Source organism: Chelon labrosus (genome assembly GCF_963514085.1).
Source record: "Chelon labrosus genome assembly, chromosome: 14".
In the NCBI taxonomy this organism is placed as follows: Eukaryota; Metazoa; Chordata; class Actinopteri; order Mugiliformes; family Mugilidae; genus Chelon; species Chelon labrosus.
This window is the reverse complement of record NC_140347.1, coordinates 11,480,348-11,495,331: the sequence shown is the minus strand read 5'-3', so window position 1 is coordinate 11,495,331 and position 14,984 is coordinate 11,480,348.

Below are 14,984 nucleotides of genomic sequence, written 5' to 3'. Positions count from 1 at the left end.
TGTCTTTCAAATATATAGCATGACAAAACCATGAATTCCATTGTTTCGGATCTTAGAAACTAAGTATCTAAGAGTAAGAATCAGGTAAATATTTCATGTTATTCGGTGCATTTAAATTAGTTATTTGACTCTACAGAAATAAATAAATGAATAAATAAGTATAGTATATAATCCAACAGTTCCCTGTAACTGGTGGACTCTGGCTCCAAACTCCGGGAAACATGTGTCAGTTTGGCCAATGCTAGGAAGTGGGGATGCGTTGTCCATATTTATATACAGTCTGTACAGACAGCATAGTAAGCAACACGTTGGCAGAGGAGCTGCCTCTGTTCTCCAGTGATGTGCACACAGGATGTGTCCAGGCACAGTACAGAGCGTGGGTCACTCACATTTTGCCAGCACTCAAAGCCCACAACAACACACAGGCACTGCAGCTATGTGAGGCAGAAGAAAATACACTTGAGTTGCAAAAATATGGAAATGAAGGCTGAGAGTAAACCAAAACAGAAAAGTTTCCGGCTGTAAAACCCTGGGCAATTTGCTGAGTAATACTCAGAAGCTCACCATAAGTGACCTTTATATGTATAACACATTGCCCTTCTATCCATTGTTAGTATTAAAAATAACGTGATTCCTTATAGTGTAAGTTTAAACCAAACTTTCAAACTTTCGTCTGTGCTCATGATGTATCTCGTGATGTATCCAGATACACAAGACATTTGTTAATAGCAACTTCAGACTGCATTTATGCTTCCACATAGCGTATAGTGTTAGTGAAAAGCCAGCTGCTTAGTATTATGTCAAGTCCCACAGTTCTGAGTTAACATCTATAGACTTCATTGTATTTCATCACAGTTATATGTATTGTATGACTCATATAGTATAACTTTCTATTCTGATTCTACTGGTACGTCATGTCTGCCTTAAACCTTATATAGGTGTCTAAAAGGAAGCCTTATATAACAACCCCAAACAGCGCTGTCCTTTCTGTCTGTGCAAGCTGTTTAATCCAGCCCACTGTATTGACAGAAAAGCTGATATCTATCTGTTCCAGCTGTCTGCAGACAGACGCGCAGAGAGGTAGAGGTGCGATTTTTTTCCCTTCCAACTTGGACTTCTGTTGCATTGTGGCTCAATACTTTTAACATCAGCGTTAGTCCTGCTGCTGCTGCTGAAGTGCAGCCATAGAAAAGACGTCCCACTCCAGCTTTGTTGACATGCAAGGACATAACGCTGCCACGCTAAACGCAGAAATCATCTATAATTATATTCTTTAGCATATTTTTTTATCAGCACAAACTTCCCAGCATAGCACCCTTACATAGACATCTTGGATCGGCCACACATGGATTCCATGTAGTCGTCAGGGCCTTTGTCTGCACATAGAAGCAGCAATCAGGGCGTGATGCTTAATTCTCGGCAGCTATCTGCTGCTATCAATTAGAGGGTTTATGGGGAGGTGCTGTCAGAGTTACCATAGAAACCGATGTCGTAGGCCTACGAGAGTTGGAGATCATTCAATATCTTTACTTGACAATATTTTCACAAATTCCATAGGGAAAGGAATGAATTCTGGGATTCTGTTATCAGATTTATCTGACCATTTTCCTATTTTTCAGTGTTCCTTAATTCAGGCTGATGGGATTAATTACACTAAGAAACCACAACCAAAGTACAAAAGGATCATGAGTAAGTCAAACATCTCTAAATTTGAATCTATGCTTGTCAACATGTCCTGGGATGATATTCTTGTGACAAAAAACGCTGATTCAGCATACAAGAAGTTCATGAATATAGTTAACTCTAGTTTTAATCACTGTTTCCCCTTAAGCAGTTCTTCTAAGAAAAACAGCCAAGACTTTAGCAAGCCTTGGTTTACAGATGATCTACTTAAGCTACTAAAGAAAAAGAATAAACTTTATAAAAAGTATGCCTTTAATCCAACACCTCTTACCCGTGGTGCATATAAAAGTTGTAGAAATAAATATATTCACTCCATCAGATCTGCAAAAAAGAACTATTTCAGTGATGAATTTAAGAGGTTTTCAAATGATACTAAAAATACCTGGAAAGTGATTAATCAGATATTGCAAAGAGGGAAAAAAAATTCGAAATTACCCTCAGTATTTCATGATAGTGAAAATGCTGTAAATAATCCGCTTGAGATTGCTCAAAAATTTAATGACTTCTTTGTAAATATTGGCCAGGATTTAGCTGATAAAATTCCTGACTGTCCGGGCAGTCCATTAGACTATATACCAGGGACCTTTTCCATTATGACTTCTTTTAAACCACCCAGTAGCCAAGAGATAAGTGACTCAATCGATGACCTCAGAACATCCTCAGCTGGTCACGACAGTATTCCTGCTTTTCTTGTCAAACTGGTGAAACAGTCTATATTAAAGCCCCTCACTCACATCTTTTCCCTGTCCTTGGCTACAGGAGTTGTACCGGAGGATTTAAAAATTGCAAAAGTTGTTCCAGTGTTTAAAGCAGATGATCCAGGTTCTTTTAACAATTATAGGCCCATATCAATTCTGCCTTGTTTTTCAAAGATATTAGAAAAACTTGTATATAACAGAATTCTTTCTCATTTGACTTATAATTCAGTCCTCTACAAACATCAGTATGGTTTCAGGGAAAAGCATTCCACTTATATGGCTCTGCTTCACCTTACTGATAAAATTATTTCTGCACTCGATGATCATCAAATCACTTGTAGTATCTTTTTAGACTTTTCCAAAGCATTTGACACAGTTAACCATCAGGTTTTGCTTCAAAAATTGGTTAAATATGGTTTTCAGAACACAACATACAATTGGTTGAAGGATTATCTTTTCAATAGGTATCAATTTGTTTGCATTAATAATTGCTATTCTGACAAAGCTAAACTTACCTGTGGGGTTCCACAGGGGTCTATTCTAGGACCATTGCTATTTCTTATTTATGTTAATGATTTATCAAATGTTTCACATACCCTCTCACCAATTATGTTTGCTGATGACACAACCCTTGTTTTCTCTGACAGTAATTTTAATTCATTGATTAGAGAAGCAAATGTTGGTCTAACTGCTTATATGAAATGGTTTAAGTTAAATAAATTGTCTCTGAACATTAAGAAATGTAGATTTATAATTTTCAGTGGCAAAAAATCTTACCCAAGAGATTTATCCAAAATTCAAATTAACTCTGTTGATATGCTCCAGGTATCTTCATTCAGATTCCTGGGAGTTCTTGTTGATGAGAACTTAAATTGGAAAGATCAAATTGATTGTGTCAATACAAAAATTCACAAATCTCTTGGCATTATTAGACGGATTAGACATTTGGTTAAAACAAATTGTCTTCTCACTCTCTATTATAGTCTAATTTACCCATATCTTTCATATTGTAATATAGTCTGGGCCAGTACCTTTCCTACAACATTACACAAAATTTTGGTCTGTCAGAAACGTTTTGTCAGGTTAGCAACTTGTTCAGATCCATACAGTCCCTCCACTCCTCTGTTTCATAAACTTCATATTCTTAACATTTATAATATAAATATTTATCAGACATGTCTTTTTATTTATAAGGTCTTAAAGGAGGAAAGCATTCCTGCTCACCTCAAAGACTATTTCACTACAAATTCTCAGGTTCATACTCATGCAACTCGTCGAGCGTTAGATCTGCATCCTCCAAAATGTGTTTCAACCAGGGCTCAATATGCAATACGGTACAGGGGTGTCAAACTATGGAATACATATTCCCACTTAGCAAAAAAATGCTCATCTGTCCAAGGTTATAAAGGATGTCTGAAACACCATTTAAATTTTGTTTCGTAAATGAAACTGGCATAAGTAATGGAGGTACTGATATGACACTTATTTTATCCTTTTGTGCAATTGCCAAGTTGAAGTTATTTCTTGTTTGTTTTATTTGTATTGTCCTTTAGTCGTTGTTTTTTGTTTGTTTGTTGGTTTCTTAATTGTTATTCCTTATTGTTATTGATATATTTTGATTATTATTGTTTTTGTGTAATATTTTCTTTTATCTACATATTTTTCTGATTGCTCATTTGTACATTTTGTTTTCTTAAGTATGATATAATATTTTATTGTTAGGTGGAGGCATGTGATAAGCTCTTCGAGTTTTCGCCTCTTCCTGCACTTCAAATCGTTATAATTGTTACTCTTACTTGTGTAATTTTTTAACTGTGCAAACAAATAAAACCAAAAACCAGTGTATTGCATCCCCTGCAGGGCCGAGAATGGAGTGCTAGCGAGTATCTCTGCACGGTATTTCCGAGATTCAAATTCTCCGGTGCCCGGGGACAGAGACAATGAGCATGAAATCCTTAGCAGTGCTGGCAGACCTGTGCAGCTACTGTTTCTCCTCAGCTTCTTGGCTTTGTACGAGTTGCCGAGGTTATTTTGATTGTTAACCGATTGCTTTGACAATTTAAGGAAGTTGCAAAAGTGTCTAGGCAGGCAGAAATAATAATTTACTGGAGGCAAGCCCAGACTTGTAAAGCATATTCTTATGAATTACCTGCTCCAACACTTTTACAAGCTGCTTTCGGATTCTGTCAAATGAAAATGTCCAAGTTAACAGCTTGCTATTCTTCTATAACACACTTTACGACCAGTCATGCTCAGATTTTTGTAAATGTTTGTAGCGACTTTTACAAGTGTTAAAAAAGAAAAATGAAATATCAAGAGGTGTTGACTCACAAGGGTTCAGAGCCAGAGCTTCCACTAAAAAATACAGAGGTCGTGTCTTCTGTATTTATTCTCAGAATTTAGCGATTTTAGGGACCTGGAGGCATTTCACATTGTGCAGGATGCTTCTTGTATCATTGGTCTTTTTAAAGTCCATGTAATTTTAACAGCATTCAGTATTTTCCAGTTTGAGTTTTACTCCTGACCCGGGTTTCTGTCAGCATGCACCATAATCTGCCTTTTTCCTCAGACGTTATGCTCAGTTTAGGAAGTTTAATTGCTGCAATACTGCTATACTCATACTGTTGTGTTCCATACAGGTTGCCGGTCTTACAAACAAAGGGAAATCTGGCAAACCATTTCAGCAATTCACAATTTATCAGCAGCTAAAAAGACAATGGTGAAAATGCAAAAGGATGTTTTAAAGTAAAACTGTGTATTTTCTAACCTTTTAGGAAGGTATATGGACTAATTTCCCATTGCACATAACGTAGACAAGACCGAGCTATTAATAAGCTCAATATACAAAGCCAGCACTAATGTTGACTGACCTGCACACCCTACAAACAATGCTGTCACTGTCTGCAATATACTCTAGCCACTTACCAGGTGGCCTTGCAGGAACGAATGAGGAGCAGTATATAGTGGGGCTTGCTACTGCTGCTCTTATTGTGTGTTCATATCACATCTCTAGGATATAAAGGACAGGATATAAAAGAAAGTCAGACAAATGTAGGAACAAATTACTTCTTTCTTACTTATTCTCTTTTAAAAGTTCAGTTCAGTGAAGAAAACCTGTCGGTTTCTCCAACTTATGAGACAACAGTGTCTCTGAAATTTTCCAGTAAATGCTAACCTTGGGTACCAGTTCCTGATAACTTTGCATCTTTCGACAGTGGTAAAGATGCTCCGCTTGTGATGGCTTGTCCTGAGAACTTTACACCTCAACCCCCATGCGTTCTTCAGGTCAGGTTTTGACCCATCCTGAGAGGAAATACTCCACCTGGCTCTACAAGGCTGATTTTGATAAGTTGGGTGCCAAATTAATTAAAAATGTACACTTAAAGGGGAACTACTGTTTTTTTTACAACCTGGACCTTATTTCTGGTATACAATATAATCGTTTACTCACCCATATAACTTTTGTGTAATTTGTGGTCGTTTGGGAGATAAATCCATGCGTATATCCATATAGTGGGAATGACTGGGGCACCGAAACGCAGCCTCCAAATAACGCATTATCTGCCGGGAAACCCGTTCATTTCACCAATATTTTGTTATGATACGCTAGTGCTATTCCCCATTGAGTCCAGAGTTACGTGTTATCATCATCCGGGGTCGTTGCTAGTTTTTTGCAACATGGCTGAATATTTTTCCGATTCTGCGGTTGTGGACGAACTATAGCCGTTGCAAATTACAGGTAAACAAGCCAACCGTCGCGGCTCAGAGATGACATCATCCAGGTCAGAAGACATCATCCGGATGATGATAACAGGTAATTCCGGACTCAGCGGGGAATAGCACTAGCGTACGATAACAAAATATTGGTGAAATGAACAGATAATGCGTTATTTAGAGGCAGCGTTTCGGTGCCCCAGTCACTCCCACTATATGGATATACGCAGATCTAAATATCTCCCGAACGACTACAAATGACGCCAAAGTTATATGGGTGAGTAAACGATTGTATTTTATGCCAGAAATAAGGTCCAGGTTGTAAAAAACAGTAGTTCCCCTTTAATTCAACTCAGCGCTACAATCTTGTAGCATCCAGACCACATTCACACACCAAAGCGATGCAAACAGTTGTTCACTGATAATTGCTACACAATAAAAATGACATATTCACACGTTCACACAGGATAGGATATGTCCTGTATGTTAAGGCCATCTCTCAATAATTTAAACCTTAAAATTTTAATGTAGACAATTATACAATATTTCTTCTTCTGACACTTCATAGACTACAATTACTTTAAATATTACAGCATGTCAGGAAGTATTACATGTGACAGACATTTTTTTCTTTTAAGAAAAGCTCTAAGAGAATATAATACAGAGTTTTAATATTTTTAGTGTCTAAAATTCTGTCTATGGCTCTGTCAGGTATCCTTATATAAAAATGGCCAGCCTTCCTGTTAGAGGAAGGAAGCATTTAAAGTGTGTGGCCGCCTGTCTGCAGACAGTGACGCTGATGAGCAGTAATCTGAACCCTCTTTGTGAGCGAGAAAAGCACCACCAGCCTTCTCTATCTGCACTGTGAGTTATGGCTCTTCTTTATCTGATGGAGCACTTAGTCCCCAGCCCAGCCTTGTTTTCAAGTATTCTTTTCACTTACGTCCAATCGATCGCTGTTGCCAAGTGTTAATAATGAGTCATACTATTAAATGTGATGACCTGCAACCATATTCTATTACCTTGCTCTCTTGCGCAGGCAGACTCCTGTAATTAAGATCCAAGTAGATGCAGCAGGAGAAGCACATTGGAGTCTAAACTCAATTATAAAGAGTCTTCGCACACATGCCATTAAAAAAGAAATGCCGAACACAGTTTAAAAGTTTTAATGCTTTATTGGGTTCCGTCGCTGGAGGAGATGGATGTTTTCTTTAAACTGATGCTGAGATTAAATACTGCTGTTCCGGTGGCAGCATAATCAGTTACAGAAATGAATGGCCAGTACCAGCTTTCTTAATTCACGTATTTTTCAGTTGGGAATGTGTAATGAAAGATCTCAAGTGGAGGTCCCTGGTGAGACTGAGGGGGGATTTTATACTCATTAATAAAATAATGTGACAAAGCAGGAGGTGACAGTGTTGCGTAATAAAATGGCTCCCTGTGCTCTTAGTGGTCTGTTCTCAAACTGTCAAGAGTGTAAAAAGAAAAAAAGAAATGTGACAGGATACCCAAGTGATCTGTTCAAAATTTTATCAGCATAATGTCAAAGGTCAGTGAACTCCTTTAGACTGGCTGCCACAGGGGATAATAAAACCACTTGGGCTGTCTCAGATGGTGTCAAGGCGCCGAGCTGAATTATTTACACAATAAGACCAAAAAAATAAACGTTTCCATGAGAACGAGTGATTTCTGGTTGCTATCAACGTAGTCAATACTGCCTCAACAAGCTGCACATGTTTTAAGGGGTAGCATAATTATGCCTGTATTCTATGGAGTTACATTGGAGATTAAACCTGTGGTTTGTTTTAAGAGTGTGTTTTTTTATTACTATTCTGCTTATCTGAGGCCAACAGGCTAAGCAGGGAATTCTAGACTTCCCTCTCCCTCGCAAAACATTCCAGTTGTTCCCTGCAGCATATTCTCGGTCCACCCTGGGGTCTCGTCCCAGCAGGCCATGCCCAGTAAACCTCTGAAGGGCCCAGGAGGCACCCTCACCAGATGCCAGAACCACATCAGCCCCTCCTCCGCGACCCTTCACTGGACAACCAGTTACAGAAGATGAATGAATGAACGTATGAATGTTTAGCATCCAAAAAGAGATAAACAAACAATTAATATTTAATTTTATTAAAATTAAATATTAATTTTATTACACTTTAGTCCTATTTTCTGATGACAGCTTATTTTGTTTTAGGTCGAACATGCCTAGCTTAAAGGGGAGCTACCGTTTTTTTACAACCTGGACCTTCTTTCTGGCATAAAATACGATCGTTTACTCACCCATATAACTTTGGTGTCATTTGGAGTAATTCGGATGATATTTACATCCACGTATATCCATATAGTGGGAGTGATTGGGGCACCGAAACGCAGCCTCTAAATAACGCATTATCTGCCGTGAAACTCATTAATTTCACCAATATTTTGTTATGATGCGCTAGTGCTATTCCCCGTTGAGTCCGGAGTTACCTGTTATCATCATCCAGGGGCTGTAGATTGACCTACTAACCTTTTTTGCAACATGACTGAATATTTTTCCAATTCTGAGGTTGTGGATGACGACTTTGTTTATGATGGACGTCCTTACCGTTTTGAGCCAAAGTATACAGCTGGCCAAAGAACAACAAACCGCTGCACGTACGCGAATAGATAGCAGGTAACTCAAGACTCAACGGGGAATAGCACTAGCGTATCATAACAAAATATTGGTGAAATGAATGAGTTTTGCAGCAGATAATGCGTTATTTAGAGGCTGCATTTCGGTGCCCCATTCACTCCCACTACATGGATATATGTGGATGTAAATATCGTCAAAATGACTCCAAATGACACAAAAGTTGGGGTGAGTAAACGATCGTATTTTATGCCAGAAACAAGGTCCAGGTTGTAAAAAAACAGTAGTTCCCCTTTAAGTCATAACTCCAACCGTGTTTTACTGTGCTTTGATGCAGCCTTGCACACAACTCCAACTATCCCAACAGGGACAACGTACAGGTAGACCATCTCCAGGTGCTTGTGTAAATGTTCTCCCCCATGTGTGAGCAAATATAGCCTGAAACAAACAGGCTCAGAGGTTACCAGATTTCTCTTTGCGGGCTAATATATATATTGTGAAGGACGGATGTATTTCACGAAACTGCACTGAAAGCTCTTCTTGTGCTGTGTGGTTTTAATTCCAGGCTTGCAGTCTTTCCAAAATAGGGAAGCAGCCCTTGCAGGTTTATTGCAGTCTCAGGTCAGTCCTCCAGCTCTGCATTCAGGTCAGCTTTCAGATGCTTGAAGGGAAGTAATAAAGGGCGTGTCAAAGGCTGTGAAACCGAGTTTGCAGTCAAAACAGGAAAATCCCGTCAATATTTAACGTGTTCCACTGCGGCAGAGCAAAGATGAGACAGTGCGTTCACTATTTTTCTCAATTAGCTGTGTCATCTGCAGTCGTGAAGCAGACATACCTGCAGAATGATAGCAGATTTTAGGAGACACAACACTGATGATTTGTCTCAGTGTTCGTAGAAGTTAGATAAGGCTCAGTTTAAAGTTTAGCTGGATGTTCAGCAATGCAGCGTAGCGTTAAAAATAGCTGAGTGAGGAGTTAGTGGGTGACAATTATAGAGGAAAAGACATCAGCATAGTTCTCTGAAACTTTGTCATAAACCTAATCCTGCTGAATTATACCAACAACTTGCCACTGAACCTAGTGATCAGAAATTTGAGAACAAAGCTGCGTTTCAAAATGTGCTTCTTGCATGATAACTGGTCTTTCTTCCTTGTTGTGTTTCATAGTGTGTTCCTCAGCATCCTCGCAACCAGTAATGGCGTGGAGGGCTTTCCTGCACAGCGATATATACCCCAAAAGATAGACTACCCATGCTACCCTTCTGCACTGAAACACAAAACAACCGGTGTCATACACATGGCTTTGGATACCATGTTTGTTGACATTTTTTTTAATTCTGTAAGTCACCTCCTTACATCGGTTCTCATCGCAATATGCATCTGGTAACATGCCATTATGACTTCATTATGGGGCTCATTAGCTCAGAAAGAAAAATTCTCTGCACGCAATCGGGCAGTCCTACAAGCAATCAGAGCAATGACTTAAGAGATTGAGCCGTTCTCAACAAATGCCTTAATCGCCGTTAGCTATTTGTCTGTAAAGTTATTTTGTTGTCCGCATCCGTTACAACAAATGCAATAGCAGGCTCTAAACATCTTGCTCCTTGGATGGCAGCCAGATGACGATTATGACCAGTTCTCTGTTACTCTTCTACCAAAGTACTTGGTTGGCCAAGCAGATTTTTGCCAGGGCATAATCATTTCCCAGCGGAGTGGTTCCAGATTAACTGTCCTTAACAAAAAATAAAGGGGGGAAGTTGGTCTGGCTTCAGGCTATGATGGCCATGAAGATGCAAGAATTCTTTAATCATCTGATCTGACACTACAGAAGCAGTTTTTAAAGAGGTATGGATGAACGGATCGTCATGCGGCTGGTCATTTGGCCGTCTAAGAACTACTTTTAAAAGACACTCCTACACGTGGCAGCAGGCAGCCACATTTAGAGGACAACAGTTTCAGCTCCAGTATGAATCTTTGGAGAAGTCTGAAGTTTGCATCACAGAACTTGGAGACAAGCGGTACATTTTCAACTTATCGTTCATCTTTGCTTCTTTTCCACGGTAATATATTTGGACAAAAAATAAATAAAAATAAGTCAGCAACACTAAAACAATCCTGTGCTCAAATATACTACACCCAACTACTGCTGGATTCCACTTTCCAAGCCCGAAAAGCACAGTAATGTCTTCAGCTGTCAATGTTCCCTACAACAAGTTTCCACATAACTCCATATAATCTCCAGTAGTGAGAAAAAAAGATCCTTGTACAACCTGTTAGAGTTCAAAATAGAGAAACAGGTGGGAAATGTGTCTGTGTCTCCTCGGGACAAGGCTTTCTCCTCAGCATCACATACAATACATCAAGAGTTTTTGTCACTGGATAGAGGTGGAAATGTTTTTTTCTAGTCAGAGTACTGAGCATCCTCTGGGATGTAACCTAGATGTTTTTATCTCTATAGATCTGCTGCCTCGGCTGCCATATCTCTGACACAATACAGTTGCTTTATTGACCTTGGGGGGAACAGAGGAAGATGGGATATATATATATATTAGCCAGCAAAGAGAAATCTGGTAACCTCTGAGCCACTTTGTTTCAGGCTGTATTTGCTCACACATGGGGGAGAACATTTACACAAGCACCTGGAGATGGTCTACCTGTACGTCGCCCCTCTTGGGGTATAGCTGGAGTTGTGCGCTAGGCTGTATAAAAATCTCTGAGGCTGCAATAATAAGTGCTGAAGGAAACAGAGTCCTCGTTTGTCAGCGCTGTTCTGCTGAGTCTCCTCTTTCAGTTTCCCTTCACCTGTGCAAAGTACAGCCTTTTCTCTGTTTTGCTATTTCAGCACACATATCACAATTTATCAACTTGTTTTAATTTACGACTAAATGTACCTGAGACATATTAATTCGCTTACTGACCAGTAAACTGATAAAATATCCTCTAGCTCAGTGGTCCCCAACCTTTCCCCAAACTATAAACTGGTATTTTCTAAATATAATAATAAATGTGAATCTGCTGTGTACTCGTATGCAACCATGTTAGGATCAACATAGCGTAACATCGCACCAATATAACATGAGTAACATCCTCTGCCCCCAACACTCTCTAGTCGCTATGGTAACCTTTAAACATGACTTTGAAATAAGATACACTACATCGCGATAAAGCTATATTCTTTCTGTACGGCCCGGTACCAAATGACCCACGGACCCACAGTATTGGTACTCTAGCTGACTGCCGGGCCAGAAAATTCATCATAAGGAAATAAATAAATGTTTAAAAATAACTGAATACATTCTGTAGCTTGTGTACTTGAAATTAAAGCTGCAAATGTTCTCAGTCATCCAAGTGATGGTATGGACAAGTTGCCTTTTCTAAAACATTTTTGGATTTACTACTAAATAGCTTTTATTTCATGTGTGACAAAGTTAAAAAATAATGAATTCTGAAACATTCTGCATGGCTGAATCAAACTCACTTTTGATCAGTCTCTCTGAACCTGCCTCTGAGAAGCACCCCCGTAGCTTGATGCTGCCGCCTACATGCTTCACTATAAGCATGGCATTAGCCAGGGGATGAGCGGTGCTGGATGTAGTGCTTTTAGATTTGCCCAAAGATGCCACTCTGTAAGGTAACTCCAGACTCAACGGGGAATAGCACTAGCGTATCATCACAAAATATTGGCGAAATGAACGAGTTTTACAGCAGATAATGCGTTATTTAGAGGCTGCGTTTCGGTGCCCCAGTCACTCCCATTATATGGATATACACAGATCTGAATATCTGACGAATGACTCCAAATGACACCAAAGTTATATGGGTGAGTAAACGATCGTATTTTATGCCAGAGATAAGGTCCAGGTTGTAAAAAACAGTAGTTCCCCTTCAATGGTCCACTAAAGTGTATAATGGTATCCAGAACTGTGTCACAGTACACTTTATGAACACACATATCAGAATCAGCATGTATGCAATACACAGTTCACAAAAGGCAGGTGGTTTAATACCGACGCTTGATGTTTATTTTTATTTATTCCTAGCATTACCTTAACAAATTTGCTCAGATTTAGGTTTCCCCTACAGCTGACTAGCATCTCTCTGTTTTTACCGCTGTGATGAATACGTTGCACGGTGAACACCTACGGTCCCAGCGGTATGATCATTTTCCACTTCACTGATGTCACTTCGGTTTAATGAGGCTGACACCTTCGCACTCCGCATAATGAACCCACCTGTGACTTTGCTCACTTACTTATGCCGTCTCAGTCTTTACATGTGGGTGGAAAATCTGTGCTGCCGCGTTGCATCATTTACACTGATAGCGCCGTGCTCACTGTGCCCCGGGGGAGGCGACTTCGTCTTTGTTACATTTGCAGCAGCTTTTAGATTATCACGGGCAACTACATATTTGTAAGGTTGCTTCTCTGTCTTTCAAGATATATGGAAAAATACCTTTTCTATAGTGACCATGTTATCTGCTTTTGTTACACACTTATTTTCAGCTTAGAACTATATGTTATACTTAAACAGAAGTAATCTGCAAAAGCTTTATATTCCATGCTAATAGATTTGACACAGTGGGATAGTGTTTCTTGCATTGTGAGTGTGTCCAGGATGATTTTTTTTTTTTTTTTTTCTGTGTGTAGTGCAGTGAAAAGCCTGCTCAGCTGGGAGCTGTTAGCCCAGGAGATTCTTAAATTCCCAAAGGCTTCTTCTTGTTTATTGAAAACTGGGTCTTTATGCATTAAGTCAAGTTTTAATTCCTCTGGTAACCTTTTTCTTTTTTTCCATTTTTTACTGACTTTGTGAGCAACTGCAAGGAAGTGCTGTTCTTTTCCTCCTCGGTTTTGCCTCTCGTGCTTGATACCATACAATCTATCTATTACAACCTATTAAATAGTCCCACAACCAATCAGAGCCATTGTGCTGTGAACATCACTTTTGTCTATAGCTGCGTAAAGCCCACCCAAACGATTTGATCGAACAGGCAGATCTGTGCCGTAGCATAATCAGTTCCTAACAGAATGACTCCACACCAAATTTCCACCACAATAATTTTGCGTCCAGGCAAGTCTTCCACACTCGTCGGTTGAGTTACATTTGGATGTGTACTCTAACAAAAGCTCTAACAATTATGATGCTTTGCGGACAACATTATTAACTTATTCATTATCTGCACCCCTAATTGTGTCTAACTGAAAGCTATGATGGCCAAAATACAGAATGTACTTACTGTAATAGATCCGAATTATCATTTAAACCCTTGACGCCGAGTGTCACCAATTGTGCACATTCAATACGTACCTAGGAACCTTTTGCAAGCACTAGTTTCTCGTATAGAGCAGAAGTAAAAACGTACTGTTTTGTTTCTTGCTGTTGTCACGATCCATTCATTTGTAAATTAACATTTTAAAGTTTAGAAGTCCAAAGTGAAAAGCTTGGGCTCTGCTTCAAATTGGACTACAATAGTTGGTGTTTTTTGTAAAGTATTTGCACATCGATTTTGTAATTTCAATAAATGTTTTACCATTTTTACCATTCATGCCTTTTGTCGCTGATTTGCATCATACCTAAATTTATATCTATACTATGTACTATAGACAAAATAACAATCTCCACTTAATTTAGCATCAGCTTGAAAGCAAATGATTATTTTTTTTATATAATTGTAAATCAGTTCAGGCGTCAAGGGGTTGAGATGAGTCTCTTAATAAATGTTAAGCTTTTTGTGCCTTGTTTTCTTCAGTTAAATAACTGAAGTGGACCAGATTTATATTTTCAGTTACAATGCAGAGACAAGCAATGTAAACTGGCCAAGAGATCCAGAGAGAAAACTTGGTGAAAACCCTGTTTAAGTCCTGAGGATAATGGTTTTTGTCTAAGTCGAGGAAGAAGAGTCATGCTGGTGCTGAATCAGCCACTTCTGCCGGATTATGCTGCAAACAATAAGAGCCGAGGGCAGTGTGCTTATCAGCTTTTTGTTACCGTAATGTGTTTCGCCATTTAAGAAAATTAACGTGATGACTCTTTGCTTATCTCTGTTGACAGAAAGGTATTTATACAGTCAAGACAACATAATCCAAAATCAGGAGACCATGGCTTTATTCACAGTACTGAATAAGGAAGCATGTCACTATATATTCTATCCCATTTTTGAGATAAGCCTCTAAATATAATTTTTGCAGTCATGTTGGTGTCACTGTATGGATTAAAGAGCCATAACCTCCACATGACCACATGCCTAACATGCTGTTACACTAAAACAGCTCCAGCCCA